General features: G+C 43.9%; 1 long non-coding RNA gene across 1 annotated transcript; it reads left to right on the top strand.

Annotated features, from left to right (window-relative positions):
• Positions 1 to 4,775: 4,775 nt before the first annotated feature.
• LOC126188254 (uncharacterized) lies at positions 4,776 to 14,274 on the top strand. The gene is made up of 2 exons (XR_007537841.1): positions 4,776 to 4,870; positions 13,431 to 14,274. It is a non-coding gene; the product is annotated as an uncharacterized LOC126188254 (long non-coding RNA).
• Positions 14,275 to 14,478: the final 204 nt, after the last annotated feature.

The following is a 14,478-nucleotide window of genomic DNA, read 5'->3' on the forward strand; positions in this document are numbered from 1 at the left end:
AAATTTGAAGTTCTACAGAGCAACTTTTTACTCACGGAACGTACATGGAAAAATGATTATAATTATGTGTTTTTATGTTGGTTTTTCTCTTCGCCTCCCGATGGACATATAGAAAAGTAATTATGTCCACAGGAAACACACATTGGTGATGTTAAAATAAGTAATAAGTCTTGATGTCAATATGACCGAAGATTAATATAAAATAAAAACAATCTATACAATTTTTAAATGTGTTTTACGTAATGACCTATCTTTCGAAATATTAATTAGTGTAATGAAATATTAATTTTTGTTTTAATACAACTGTATAAGTCAATGGAAGTTTTATGCAGTTTTTAAAGTCTCGAAGCAGTGATGTGCCCTCTGTTAAAAATTATTTCATATATCCTTTTTCAGGTTAATATGACGCAGTAGAGGTTTGGCTGTGATGAATATTTCATGAGTTCGACCACACTGCACCTTTGTAGTCGAACGTACGAAGCTGTAACGAATATGCCCGTATTGCAATGCTGGACCTGTAAAAGACTCAGCTTAAGTGACTCAGAGTCACAACTAACAGTTATTTTATGGAATGTCTGTTATGAAAATTTTTTCTCATATCGACCATGTATTGCAGCCGTAAATACACACATGACATGTGCTAATAAAGACTGTGTTGAGTTGATTTATACACTATCTGATCGAAAGTACCCGCACACTTAGTAGTGGACATTAATATGGGGTGTGTCTACCCCTCACCATTATGACGGATTGAACTGGTAATAACACTTTCAGCGAGATGTCTGAATGTGTGTGGAAGAATGGCAGCCTATTCTTCCTCAAGGGCCTAAACTAGAGAAGGTAGTGATGGCTGGGGTCTGAATCTAAGCAGGCGTTCTGACTCATCCCAGAAATGTTCCATTGGGTTCAGTTCGGGACTCTGTGCAGACCATTTCCCATTTAGCGTTTTCTTAAAACAATAAGGGGACCACATCCTAACCACGAAAACACCCCCATACCGCAAAACGTCCTTTTCCCTGCGCCATTGTCGGCACTAGACATGATGGTGCGTACCGTTCTCCAAACTACCGCCTGACCCAAACAGTTCCGTCGGATTACGAAGTCACATGTTTCCACTCATCCACCGTCCAGCGGCGTTACCGTTTAGACCGCCTCAAGCATCACTTACCACTGACTACAGAAATATGTCTCTGCTGGTCCATTACGGCCAGGGGACATCAGCTGGTACATACTTTTCAATTCAATAAACTTTACCAACAGCCGTAAACTTTAAGATATTTTATTTTATTCTAAAGCAACCAGTTTCGGCAATTTGTTTTGCCATCTACAGGCACCATTCGCTTTTTTCCAAATCAACGAACTTATCGTATACTGCCATAAAACTGGATATCATGAATTCCAATCGTTGTGCAGCTGTGACGCCTTCGTATGAATCAGTTGCATAACGATTGGAACTCACGATGTCACGTTTTATGGCGCTATACGATAAGTTCACTGATTTGGAAAAAAGCGTATGGGGCCTGAAGATGGCAAAATGAACTGCCGAAACTGGTTGCTTTCAGTATAAAATAAAATGTCTTAAAGTGTACGGCTAATGAGGAGCTACTCCACCATTGTACCAAATTCCTTTGAATTCCTTACGCACAGTCATTGTGCAACGTGGAAGTAACGAGTGATGATTTTTTCTCCTGATTTCATGCAGCTTTTTACAGTCAGTCTCTGGAATCCTCTAGGATCGCTGTCCGTCAGTATATGAGGTCTGCCTGGTCTTTCTTTAGCTGTGGTGATTCCTTTGCGATTCCACTTCACAATCGCATCACCAACAGTAGACTTGGGCAGCTTTAAAGGGAAGAAATGTTACTGAGGTGGCATCCAAAGACCAGTCCATCTGGCTGACCCATTCTATTGTTACTGCTTCGCTACTGATGACACCACACTCCGCGTCTCCTATTATATCGACGGGTGTGCCTCTTGTGGCATCATTTAGAGGTGTCAGGATACTTATGCTCAGATAGAGTATACAGAGTGGTACATTGATCGTGACCGAACCAAATATCTCACGAAATAAGCGTCAAACGAAAAAACTACAAAGAACGAAACTTGTCTAGCTTGAAATGGGAAACCAGATGGCGCTGTGGTTGGCCCACTAGATGGCGCTGGCATAGGTCAAACGGATATCAACTGCGTTTTTTTAAAATATGAACCCCTATTTTTATTACATATTCGTGTAGTACGTAAAGAAATATGAATGTTTTAGTTGGGGACCACTTTTTCCGCTTTGTGATAGATGGCGCTGTAATAGTCACAAACATATGGCTCACAATTTTAGACGAACAGTAACAGTTAGGTTTTTAAAATTAAAATACAGAACGTAGGTAAGTTTGAACATTTTATTTCGGTTGTTCCATTGTGATACATGTACCTTTGTGAACTTATCATTTCTGAGAACGCATGCTGTTACAGCGTGATTACCTGTAAATACAACATTAATGCATCAAATGCTCAAAATGATAACCGTCAACCTCAATGCATTTGGCAATACGTGTAATGACATTCCTCTCAAGAGCAAGTATTTCGCCTTTCATAATGTTCGCACATACATTGACAATGCGCTGTCGCATGTTGTCAGGCGTTGTCGGTGGATCACGATAGCAAATATCCTTCAACTCTCCCCACAGAAAGAAATGCGGGGACGTCTGATCCGGTGAACGTGCGGGCCATGGTATGGGGCTTCGACCTGTCATGAAATATGCTATTCAACACCGCTTCAACCGCACGCGAGCTATGTGCCGGACATCCATCATGTTGGAAGAACATCGCCATTCTGTCATGCAGTGAAACATCTTGTAATAACATCGGTAGAACATTACGTAGGAAATCAGCATACACTGCATCTTTTAGATTGCCATCGATAAAATGGGGGCCAATTATCCTTCCTCCCATAATGCCGCACCATACATTAACCCGCCAAGGTCACTGATGTGCCGGCCAGAGTGGCCGAGCGGTTCTAGGCGCTACAGTCTGGAGCCGCGCGACCACTACGGTCGCAGGTTCGAATCCTGCCTCGGGCATGGATGTGTGTGATGTACTTAGGTTAGTGAGGTTTAAGTAGTTCTAAGTTCTAGGGGACTGATGACCTCTCAGATGTTAAGTCCCATAGTGCTCAGAGCCATTTGAACCATTTTTTGTCGCTGATGTTCTTGTCGCAGCCACCGTGGATTTTCCGTTGCCCAATAGTGCATATTATGCCGGTTTACGTTACCGCTGTTGGTGAATGACGCTTCGTCGCTAAATAAAAAGCGTGCAAAAAATCTGTCATCGTCCCGTAATTTCTCTTGTGCCCAGTGGCAGAACTGTACATGACGTTCAAAGTCGTCGCCATGCAATTCCTGGTGCATAGAAATATGGTACGGGTGCAATCGATGTTATGTAGCATTCTCAACGCCGACGTTTTTGAGATTCCCGATTCTCGCGCAATTTGTCTGCTACTGATGTGCGGATTAGCCGCGACAGCAGCTGAAACACGTACTTGGGCATCATCATTTGTTGCAGGTCGTGTTTGACGTTTCACATGTGGCTGAACACTTCCTGTTTCGTTAAATAACGTAACTATCCGGCGAACGGTCCAGACACTTGGATGATGTCGTCCAGGATACCGAGCAGTATACATAGCACACGCCCGTTGGGCATTTTGATCACAACAGCCATACATCAACACGATATCGACCCTTTCCGCAATTGGTAAACGGTCCGTTTTACCACGGATAATGTATCACGAAGCAAATACCATCCGAATTGGCGGAATGTTACGTGATACCACGTACTTACACGTTTGTGACTATTACAGCGCCATCTATCACAAAGCGAAAAAAAGTGGTCCAACAGAAAAATTCATATTTCTTTACGTACTAGACGAATATGTAATAGAAATTGGGGGTTCCTATTTTAAAAACAAAACGCAGTTGATATCCGTTTGACCTATGGCAGCGCCATCTAGCGGGCCAACCATAGCGCCAACTGGTTTCCTCCTTCAAGTTTCGTTCTTTGTAGTTTTTTCGTTTGATGCTTATTTCGTGAGATACTTGCCCCGGTCACGATCAATGGACCACCCTGTATACTAACGTAAGTTAATTGGAATTGTTTTGACTTAGTTTACATGTCCAGCGAAGATTTAACACTATTTTCTTGGCGGTGACGGTCAGGCGCACTAGGATACAGCAACGACTGTTACGACTTTAGCAAGTGTCGGAAGAGACGCGATAACTTATTAGAAGCACGGACAGATCAGTGATACAAATGCTATTGCGTTCATGAATAGCTGACTTGATGTGGAAGGAACTGTTGAAGGGAAAGTTAGTAGCCGCAGACAAATCTAAGAATATTCAGAACTTACTGTAGAGCATGTTGGGTGTAGTAGTTATGTACAGATATACAGATTAGTACGAGACAGGAAAAGAGCAGTCTACAAATGTCTTTAAAAGGTGTGCGGCAAAGTGTCTGCCGTGATGGCAACGTGTGTCAGGGGGACCAGCGGCGGGAGGAGACTCACCTCACTCGCGCGGCCTCCGTGTTGATCCGTTTTGCTCCGCTGATCAAGGCTGTTCCGTTAATTTTTCCACGAAACATGACCGCTCAGCTTCACTATTTAGGCGCTTTTTGTCCCCTTCCCTCCTACCGTGGCCGCTGCGATGTTTTGTCCCGATGAGGTGTTGTTCGCAGCGACCTTGAATAGCAGTGATGACGCAGGTAGAGGTCGCTACAGAACGAAACACATGCTATATAAGCTCCAGCCACAAGATCGATCAGCATTAGCATTACCAGCAACACAGCTTCGGCTTCAGTAGCAATCGTCAGTATGAAAGCGGCAACTGTAAGTAGCTTCACATCCTGCTATCAACATCGCCGACCTGGCTAGTGAAAGTCAACAGTTTCCTCTAAACTGTTGTGTGTTTAGGCCGGATTAAGTAATTTGTGGTAGTTCGCAAGAAAAATCCTTTTGGCATGCTGCAAAGGATTCTTTATTTATGTATCCATTTTAAGAAAATATTCATGATTTTTTTCATTTTATTTATTCACCGATGTGCAGCATACAAAGAGGCGTTTTCTTCTAAACTATTGAAAATTATACCCTACAGGGTGCGCCTCCTAAGAGTCTCAGATGGATTTTCTTCGATGTTTCGGTAGATATTTGCAATTCTGTTTTTGCTAGAGTCAGCCCAAACAAACACTGCTTATCAGGTCTATTATGCTATGCCAGTGTCAACGGAAAGCGTCGGTTTGTTTCCCATTACAAACAAAATGACTTTTAAAAGCGGAATTTTACTTGCCCATTTGATAGAGCGGTTCCAGATTAGTCCATTGCGATACTCGTTTTATGTATGCGTGTTAACAGAGTGAGTTAAAACACGAAGAATAAACAGTACTCCAGCAGCGGCATCACTGTCCTGGCCTGCGCTGACTGCTGCCGCCATGCAGAAGCGCTACTCAGTCGCTTTTGGAGTCCTGATTATTCTTCGTGTTTTAACTCACCATGTTAACACACATCGATAAAACAAATATCGCACTAGACTAATTTGGAACCGCTCTGTTCAATGGGCACGTAAAATTACGATTCAAAGAAACATTTTGCTTGTAACGGGAAATTAAACGGTTCTTTCCGTTGGTACTCGCCGTCGCATGAAAGACGTGACTAGCAGTATTTGTTTGAGCTAACTCCAGTTACACAATGCAAAAAGTAAATTGAAAATCCTGCTGTAGCGCCAGAGAAAATACAGCTGACATCTATAAGGAAGGGCACCCTGTATAGTTGCTAGAAAAAATGGGGGCCACATGATTTTTTTTTATCATTTTAAGTATGTTTATCTTTCGAGTCATTAATGGTAATGATAATTGCTCCCAATCCAATGGAGGCTTTTAGATTTGATTCTACATTTTCGACCATTGCTGTCCATGTCGCTAATTATTTACTACACTACTGGCCATTAAAATTGCTACACCACGAAGATGACATGCTAAAGACGCGAAATTTAACCGACAGGAAGAAGATGCTGTGATATGCAAATGATTAGCTTTTCAGAGCATTTACACACAACGTTGGCGCCGGTGGCGACACCTACAACGTGCTATGAGGAAAGTTTCCAACAGATTTCTCATTTACAAACAGCAGTTGACCGGCGTTGCCTGGTGAAACGTTGTTGTGATGCCTCGTGTAAGGAGGAGAAATGGGCACCATCACGTTTCCAGTCCGCCGCTCGTGGTCTCGCGGTAGCGTTCTCGCTTCCCGAGCACGGGGTCCCGGGTTCGATTCCCGGGGGGTCAGGAATTTTCACCTGCCTCGAGATGACTGGGTGTTTGTGTTGTCCTCATCATTTCATCATCATCCAGGAAACGTGGCGAAATTGGACTGAGCAAAGATTGGGTAATTGTACGGGCGCTGATAACCACGCAGTTGAGCGCCCCACAAACCGAACATCATCATCATCACGTTTCCGGCTTTCATAAAGGTCAGATTGAAGCCTATCGCGATTGCGGTTTATCGTATCGCGACATTGCTGCTCGCGTTGGTCGAGATCCAATGACTGTTAGCAGAATATGGAATCGGTAGGTTCAGGAGGGTAATACGGAACGCCGTGCTGGATCTCAACGGCCTCGTCTCAATAGCAGTCGAGATGACAGGCATTTTATCCGCATGGCTGTAACGGATCGTGCAGCCACGTCTCGATCCCTGAGTCAACAGATGGGGACGTTTGCAAGACAACAACCATCTGCACCAACAGTTCGACGACGTTTGCAGCAGCATGGACTATCAGCTCGGAGACCATATCTTCGGCTACCCTTGACGCTGCATCACAGACTGGAGCGCCTGCGATGGTGTACTCAACGACGAACCTGGGTGCACGAATGGCAAAACGTCATTCCTTCGGATGAATCCAGGTTCTGTTTACAGCATCATGATGGTCGCATCCGTGTTTGGCGACATCGCGGTGAACGCACATTGGAAGCGTGTATTCGTCATCGCCATACTAGCGTATCACCCGACGTGATGGTTTGGAGTGCCATTGGTTACACGTCTCGGTCACCTCTTATTCGCATTGACGGCACTTTGAACAGTGGACGTTACATTTCAGATGTGTTACGACCCGTGGCTCTACCCTTCATTCGATCCCTGCGAAACCCTACATTTCAGCAGGATAAAGCACGACCGCATGTTGCAGGTCCTGTACGGGCATTTCCGGATACAGAAAATGTTCGACTGCTGCTCTGGCCAGCACATTCTCCAGATCTCTCACCAATTCAAAACGTCTGGTCAATGGTGGCTGAGCAACTGGCTCGTCACAATACGCCAGTCACTACTCTTGATGAACTGTGGTATCGTGTTGAAGCTGCATGGGCAGCTGCACTTGTACACGCCATCCAAGCTCTGTTTGACTTAATGCCCAGGCGTATGAAGGCCATTATTACGGTCAGAGGTGGTTGTTCTGGGTACTGATTTCTCAGGATCTATGCACCCAAATTATGTGAAAATGTAATCACATGCCAGTTCTAGTATAATATATTCGTCCCATGAATACCCGTTTATCATCTGCATTTCTTCTTGGTGTAGCAATTTTAATGGCCAGTAGTGTAGTTTCTACGTTATCATCATTAGACTGTTTGCGATTCCGTTAGTGATCTCTTCACCACAGAATAGTTCGCTGTAAAAATGTATAAGTGTCATATGGAATTCGTGGCTGTGATGGGTTGAGCTGCCTATTGGAAAGAGTGTTCTAATCCGTGCGCATCGGACTCTTTTATTGATGGTATGTGAGAGTTGTGAAGCATGTGTATTTGCGGATCATAGGTGAGTGTAATGGATGTGTATATGACGTAGCTTTGTCTTTGTGCTACATGATCACCATTAGAGAAGGGTGAGGGTAAGACCCGACTCCGGTACATAGCCCCTCTCTCATAGTGCCAAGGAGGACGCCAAATTTAATGTCCCTATCCGACGGACGAACCACCAAGAACAATGTCACACGCTCTCGCTTAACGAGACTCTGCGGAGAGGTTTGGAATTTAGTCCAGGAAATTATCGCAAAGACTGGTTATCATTAACTTTATAACAGCGCCTCTCCTCCCAATGCCAGTCAAATTCTGCCAGTGAAAATGTCATCCGCCAACAGGATTCGAACAGACGTGCCTCTGCGTTAAGCGTCATCGCACTGGCGCGCACTGAAGGAGAAGAGACCATCCTCAGTGACACTGAGAAGTTGTACTTGTAAGATAGCTAAGTAGCTGAAATATCTAGAATCGACAGACTGTGTTTTTTCTGAAATTAAACAGATCTTAATGACAGAAAGCAAGGACTGTTTTGCAATAAAGCAAGCTATTTTCCTCAAGATTCGTAAATCGTATCACCAAATTACGCATTTCTGAAACACTTATGTGCCCAGTGCTTCCTTGTGCCTTGGAAACTTGAACATCAAAAGATACTGGAATATTAGATGCCTTCAAGAGAAATGTACTTCGAAGGATCATTGGTCTAGCCTGTAAAAGAGAAAAAATGGTACGCTCATGAGCTGTACACTGTAAGTAAAGATCCACCTATTAAAAGAGCAACATAGAGATGGCAGGGGCACGTGAGAGAGAGATACGGAAGTAGATACTGAAGTAGCTAAAAGGATATTAGATAGAAATTCAGAAGGTCAAGGAGGGCCGAGAACCAGATGGGTAGATGGAGTCATGGAGGACCTGCAGAAAGCTAGCTGTAGGGGATGGAAAGCTAGAGCGTCGGAAGGGGATAACTGGCTGACAATTGTTGGTGATGTCGAATTTCGGAATGAACTGAAAGGCCACAGAAGAAGAAGCAGACCACAATCAGCGCCAATATCGACAAAAATATCTGTGGATAATTCTATCGCCATATTTCTGAGTTTGCATCTAATTACCAGCGTTTCACTCTCCGTGATCACAAAAAATTACGTCCACGTCCATGACCTCGGTCATGGTCAATTTCATTCCTACTTGCCTTAACGTTTAGTTGTAGGATTACTCTTTGCTCCTTTGTTGTTATCTAGTCCTGAAACGAATAATTAGTATTCGGTGTCACCATCGCTGCTGTGATGTAGGCTGTAAGTATTAGGACAACCGACAGCATAATTATCCTTTGGTCCATCAGCCTGATGCGTTGACATTTAGCAGTGCTCATGTCATGTTGCCACGAAAAAGTAGTCTATTCTAGCAGCTCATCGATAATACCTGGTAAACAGCAGTAAAAGTTCGAATGAGAAAAAAACCTTTTTCATATTCCGTTGCAAAGACTGAGAAGCAAACACAACCTTAGGACAACAAGTCTTGGTCTAATACATCCGGCTGTACAATACTGCAGCTCTACACTGACGAAAAAAAATCTCAGCACAAGAATTAAAGAATGCAAATAAAATTTCGGACAGGTACGTGCCTAGATAACGTATTTAACAGATTAACACTGTAAGATCACAGGTTAATGTAAACGCGAGATAGCCATTGTAAATGTGAAATGCTGGTACATTGCTAACCGGTGTAACCGCCAGAACTTTGAATGTTAGCTTGCTAACCTCCATGCATCGGGTTGTACAGGTGCCGGATGTCAGTTTGTAGGATGTAGTTCCATACCTGTTACAGTTGCTCAGTCGGTTAATGATGTTTGTACATGACGCTGAAGTTCTCATACGATTAGGTCCCATATGTGCTCCATTAAAGATGGATCTGGTGATCGAGCAGCCCAAGGCAACAGGTAGACATTCTGCAGAGCATGGTGGGTTACAACAGCTGTATGTGCGCGAGGGCTATCCTGTTAGAAAACATGCCATGGAATGCTGTTCATGAGAGACAGCAAAACAGGTCGAATCAACAGATTGACGTACAAATTAGTAGTCAGAGCGCGTGGGATAACCACGAGAGTGACCCTGCTGTCTTGTGAAACCGCAGCCCAGATCGTAACTTCAAGTGTTACACAGTGTATGTAGCACGTAGACACGTTGATTGTAAGTCCCCAACTGGCCTTCTAACTAACAAACAGCCATCTTTGGCACGGAGGCAGAACCAGCTTTCATCAGACAACACAACAGACACTTCCACTCCGACCTCCAATGATCTCTCGCTTGACACACTGAAGTCGCAAATGACGATGGTTTGGGGTCAGTGGAATGCACGCTACAAGACGTCTGGCTCGGAGCTGTCCTCGAAGAAACCGATTTCTAAGAGTTCTTTGTGCCACTGTGGTGCCAACTGCTGTTCAGATTGCTTCTGCAGATGCAGTACGATGCGCCAGAGCCATATACTGAACACGATGGTCTTCCCTCTCGGTATTGCCACTTGGTCTTCTTGTGATCGTACATTCCCGTGGCCACCACTGCCAGCAATCATGTACAATGGCTACATTCCTGCCAAGCCTTTTTGCAATATCGCAGTAGGAACATCTAGCTTCTTGTCGACCGTTTACACAACCTCATTAAAACTCAGTGAGGAACTGTTAACGGCTTCTTTGTCGTCTTAAAGACATTGTTAATCAATATCAACTTACCACGCCTAATTTCAAGGGTATCTAACTCTCACGACAGCGTGTATTTAAAGCAAACCTGACCTGCATCCTCATAGTGGCGCTACTAGCGACACTTTTACGCTATTGGCGCGAAATCTGAATAGGCGTTATCTTTCAGATTAGAAACACGCCTGTCAGCTTTCGTTTATAACGCACAACTCGTTCTTGGTGTTGTGACTTTTTTCCTTCAATGTATTTAGGCTACCAGTGCCTTCAGAAAAGTAACTGATGCTAGCTGAAACAGTGTGTCTATTCCACATAACTGGATACCAGTATTAGCCAACTTTACTTCCCCTCAGCTAGCAAGACTAATAACGTTTAAGAAGCTGTTTCTAAAATGCAGCAGAAATGTGCTCATATCAATATATTGTGATGGTGATCCACAGAATCAACGAAAATTAAAATCTCGATATCTCTCGTAATAACTAGACAAGAAGCTCGTATAACGCAGTACAAAATGGATGAAACTCGGAGAAAACAATTGACCAGTTAAGACTGGTCTCTGACCCTTTCACGCTATCTCCAGGCTTAATCTTCCCACGAAAGACCTAAACATCACTGAATCATATTCGACCAGACCATAAGACATGCAGCTTCTGCTTCGAATCATAGCTTCCATATTCCTATAACAGTGTTATTTTTCCATGATATGCTCTGAATTCTTTAAATGCGGAATATAAATTACTACAGTAATTACCGTTGGAAGCAATGTGGTGTTCCGCGCTGAATTCATCGTAAAATCTCATTACTGCTGAATTCACCAGATCTCTAGGCACTTTATCGTCGATTAATCACACGAATTACGACATAGTTACTAGTATTCCCAGTTACCAAGTCTCGTGTGCTACTTTTTCCCAAGCTTCTTGAATTTTGCTTAATATTGGCAATTGTGGCAAATTGAAGCTTAGTGATTAGTGCGTTAGGATGTAATTTCTTGACTGACAGATCACCATCAACAGTGTCGCAAGACCTCTCTCTGGAAGTCAAACGAAGACATCAGCATAAGATCTAATAATCAGCAGCTTCATGATATTACATCTCTTGTTGGACAATTTTTGGTGATAAAAGTTCTTTTCAACCATCAGACCTAAACGCAGTACCTCTGCTTCGAGTGAAGATTAGTGAACTCGGCCACAACACATGATTACAAAGAGGTGACAAACGTCATAGGATACCTCCCAATGTTGTGTGGGACCTCCTTTGGCACACCGTAGTGTAGCAACTCGAGGTGACATGGACTTAACATATCGTTGGAAGTCCTCTGCATGAATATTGAGCCATGCTGCCTCTATAGCAGTCCACAATTGCAAAAGCGTTGCCAGTGCAGCATTTTGTGCACGAACTGACCTCTCGATTACGCCCCATAAATGTTCGACGGGACTCATATCGGTCGATCTGGGTGGCCAGATCATTCGCTCGAATTGTCCGGAATGTTCTTCAAACCAATCGCGAACAATAGCGTGACCCAGTGACATGGCCCATTGTCGTACATAAAAATTCCATTTATGAATAGCTGCAAATGGCCTCCTAGTAGCCGAACACTCGTGATTGGTTCAGTTGGACCGGAGGAACCAGTGCATTCCATGTAAACACAGCCAAATCCATTATGGAGCCACCACCAGTTTGCACAGCGCCTTGTTGACAACCTGAGTCCGTGGCTTCATGGGGTCTGAGCCCCACAATGAACTCTACCACTAGATCTTACCATCTGAAACCTGGACTTATCTGTCCACGTCATGGTTTTGCAGTCGTATAGGGTCTAACCGATATAGTCACGAACCCAGGAAAGGTCCTGCAGGCGATGTCGTAGTGTTAGGAAAGGCACTCGCGTCAGTCGTCTGCTGCCATAGGCCATTAACGGGAAAGCTCGCCTCACTGTCCTAACGGATACATCCGTCGTAGGTCCCATATTGATTTTTGCGGTTATTTCACACAGCGTTGCTTGTCTTTTTGCACTGACGACTCTTCGCCGCTCTCGGTCGTTAATTGACGGCGTCGGCCACTGCGTTGTCCGTGGTGAGAGGTAATGCCTGAAATTTTGTATTCTCGGCACACTCTTGAAACTGTGAAACGCGGAATATTGAATTCCCTAACACCATCCTTCGAAACACGATGTCCCACGCAGCTAGCTCCAGCTATCATTCTGCCTTCAAACTCTTTTAATTCCCATCGTGTAACCATAATCACGTCGAAAACTTTTTCGCATGAATCAGCCGAACACAAATGGCAGCCCTATCGCCATCTGTATATGTGCATACCGCTGTCCCATAACTTTGTTGCCTCAGTGTACAGTCTGCCCCACAGTACCCTTAGTAGCACTCTGCTATTTTTTTTTTCTCTTTTCGTTCGGTAGCTGCTCTCCATAATTTCTCTCTTGAGCTCTCTCCTACGACTCAGTCAGGGTTGTTTCTGACACCATGCACCACTGTGTTTACTCATCACAGCTGCTATTCCAGTATCACTCCTTCTACAGGGAACTACCCAAAATTGTCTTTAGCTAAAGTGATTGTGACTTCGCCGGCCGATGGTGGCCGAGCGGTTCTAGGCGCTTCAGTCTGGAACCGCGCGACTGCTACGGTCGCAGGTTCGAATCCTGCCTCGGGCATGTGTGTGATGTCCTTAGGTTAGTTAGGTTTAAGTAGTTCTAAGTTCTAGGGGACTGATGACCTGAGACGTTAAGTCCCATAGTGCTCAGAGCCATTTGAACCATTTTTTTATTGTGAATCCCGTAATCTAAGCCGTCGCAGGGCTTAGTTGATGATTATTATTGCTGTCCACATGACCCCCTTAGGAGTCGCTCTCGTATTTATTAGCAATTTAAATAAAAATGACGAAGATGTGAATTGTGAGAAAGCTGTGTTGTTTGCAGGTCTTCCTCCTGGTGGCGCTGTTGGTGGCAGTGTGCCTCACCCAGATGGCATATGCTGGCGGTGGTGGTGGCGACAAGGGACATGGCGGTGGCCATGGCGGTGGCCATGGTGGTGGCCATGGAGGTCATGGCGGCCATGGTGGCGGCCACGGTGGACACGGCGACCATGGAGGAAAAGGCCATGGAGGGAAAGGACACTGAGGGCACCAAGCAACGGCGCGATCGTAGTTGTGAATCACAACCTAATCCCAGCTGCATCATGTGCATAAACTGAGGAGGGTACTGATATTGCTATAGCAATTTATCTGTTATTTGTGAATTCGTCTTTCTCTGCTTTAGCGAATTAATTTTGTGTGTAGACTGAGCAGAGCAGCTCACTGTAGTTGTGCTGGAGAGTGAAGTGTAACTACAAAAATGTAGTTAATTTTTTTAAAAAAGTGTAAAATAATTCACAAAAGCTCCGTTTTTATTTCCCTTCACAGTATTATTTTTCCTGGTAATACCGAAGATCATTCAGTTCAGAAAATACAGCTGAGCATCTGTGCTTATGTCAGCGGCTGCCAACATTGCTGTTCACTGCTCCTAAATGGCTGTTGACTGAGCTTAATAGAAAACATTGGAATACAAATATCCTCAATCAGTGAATTCCATGTCCGATTTCACTCATATCTCAGAGATTTTGAGGTCCACATTGTGGACTGTTTCACTTGTTCCCTTTGGTCTGAATATCGAATGATTATGAAAGTTACAAATTGATGAATTCGCAGCATGCAATTTAAACCTGTATTGGGGTCAACTCTTTCTTGTAAAAAATAAATAAAAATAAAAAAATAAAATTTTTTAATTCATATTTCATTATCATCGTATAACGTTCCAATGCAACTGTGGAGTGTAATTTTGTTAACAAATGTTGTACTATACACTATCTGATCAAAGGTATCTGAACCCGCTATGTAACGCGGAATTGACCGCTAGATGTCAGGAAAAGCGCATCCGCGAGTACAAAATGAAGCGAGGCGTATTGTGTAGTCAGTACAGAAGCACTAAC

The sequence above is a fragment of the Schistocerca cancellata genome, chromosome 5 (genome assembly GCF_023864275.1).
Source record: "Schistocerca cancellata isolate TAMUIC-IGC-003103 chromosome 5, iqSchCanc2.1, whole genome shotgun sequence".
Taxonomy (NCBI): Eukaryota; Metazoa; Arthropoda; class Insecta; order Orthoptera; family Acrididae; genus Schistocerca; species Schistocerca cancellata.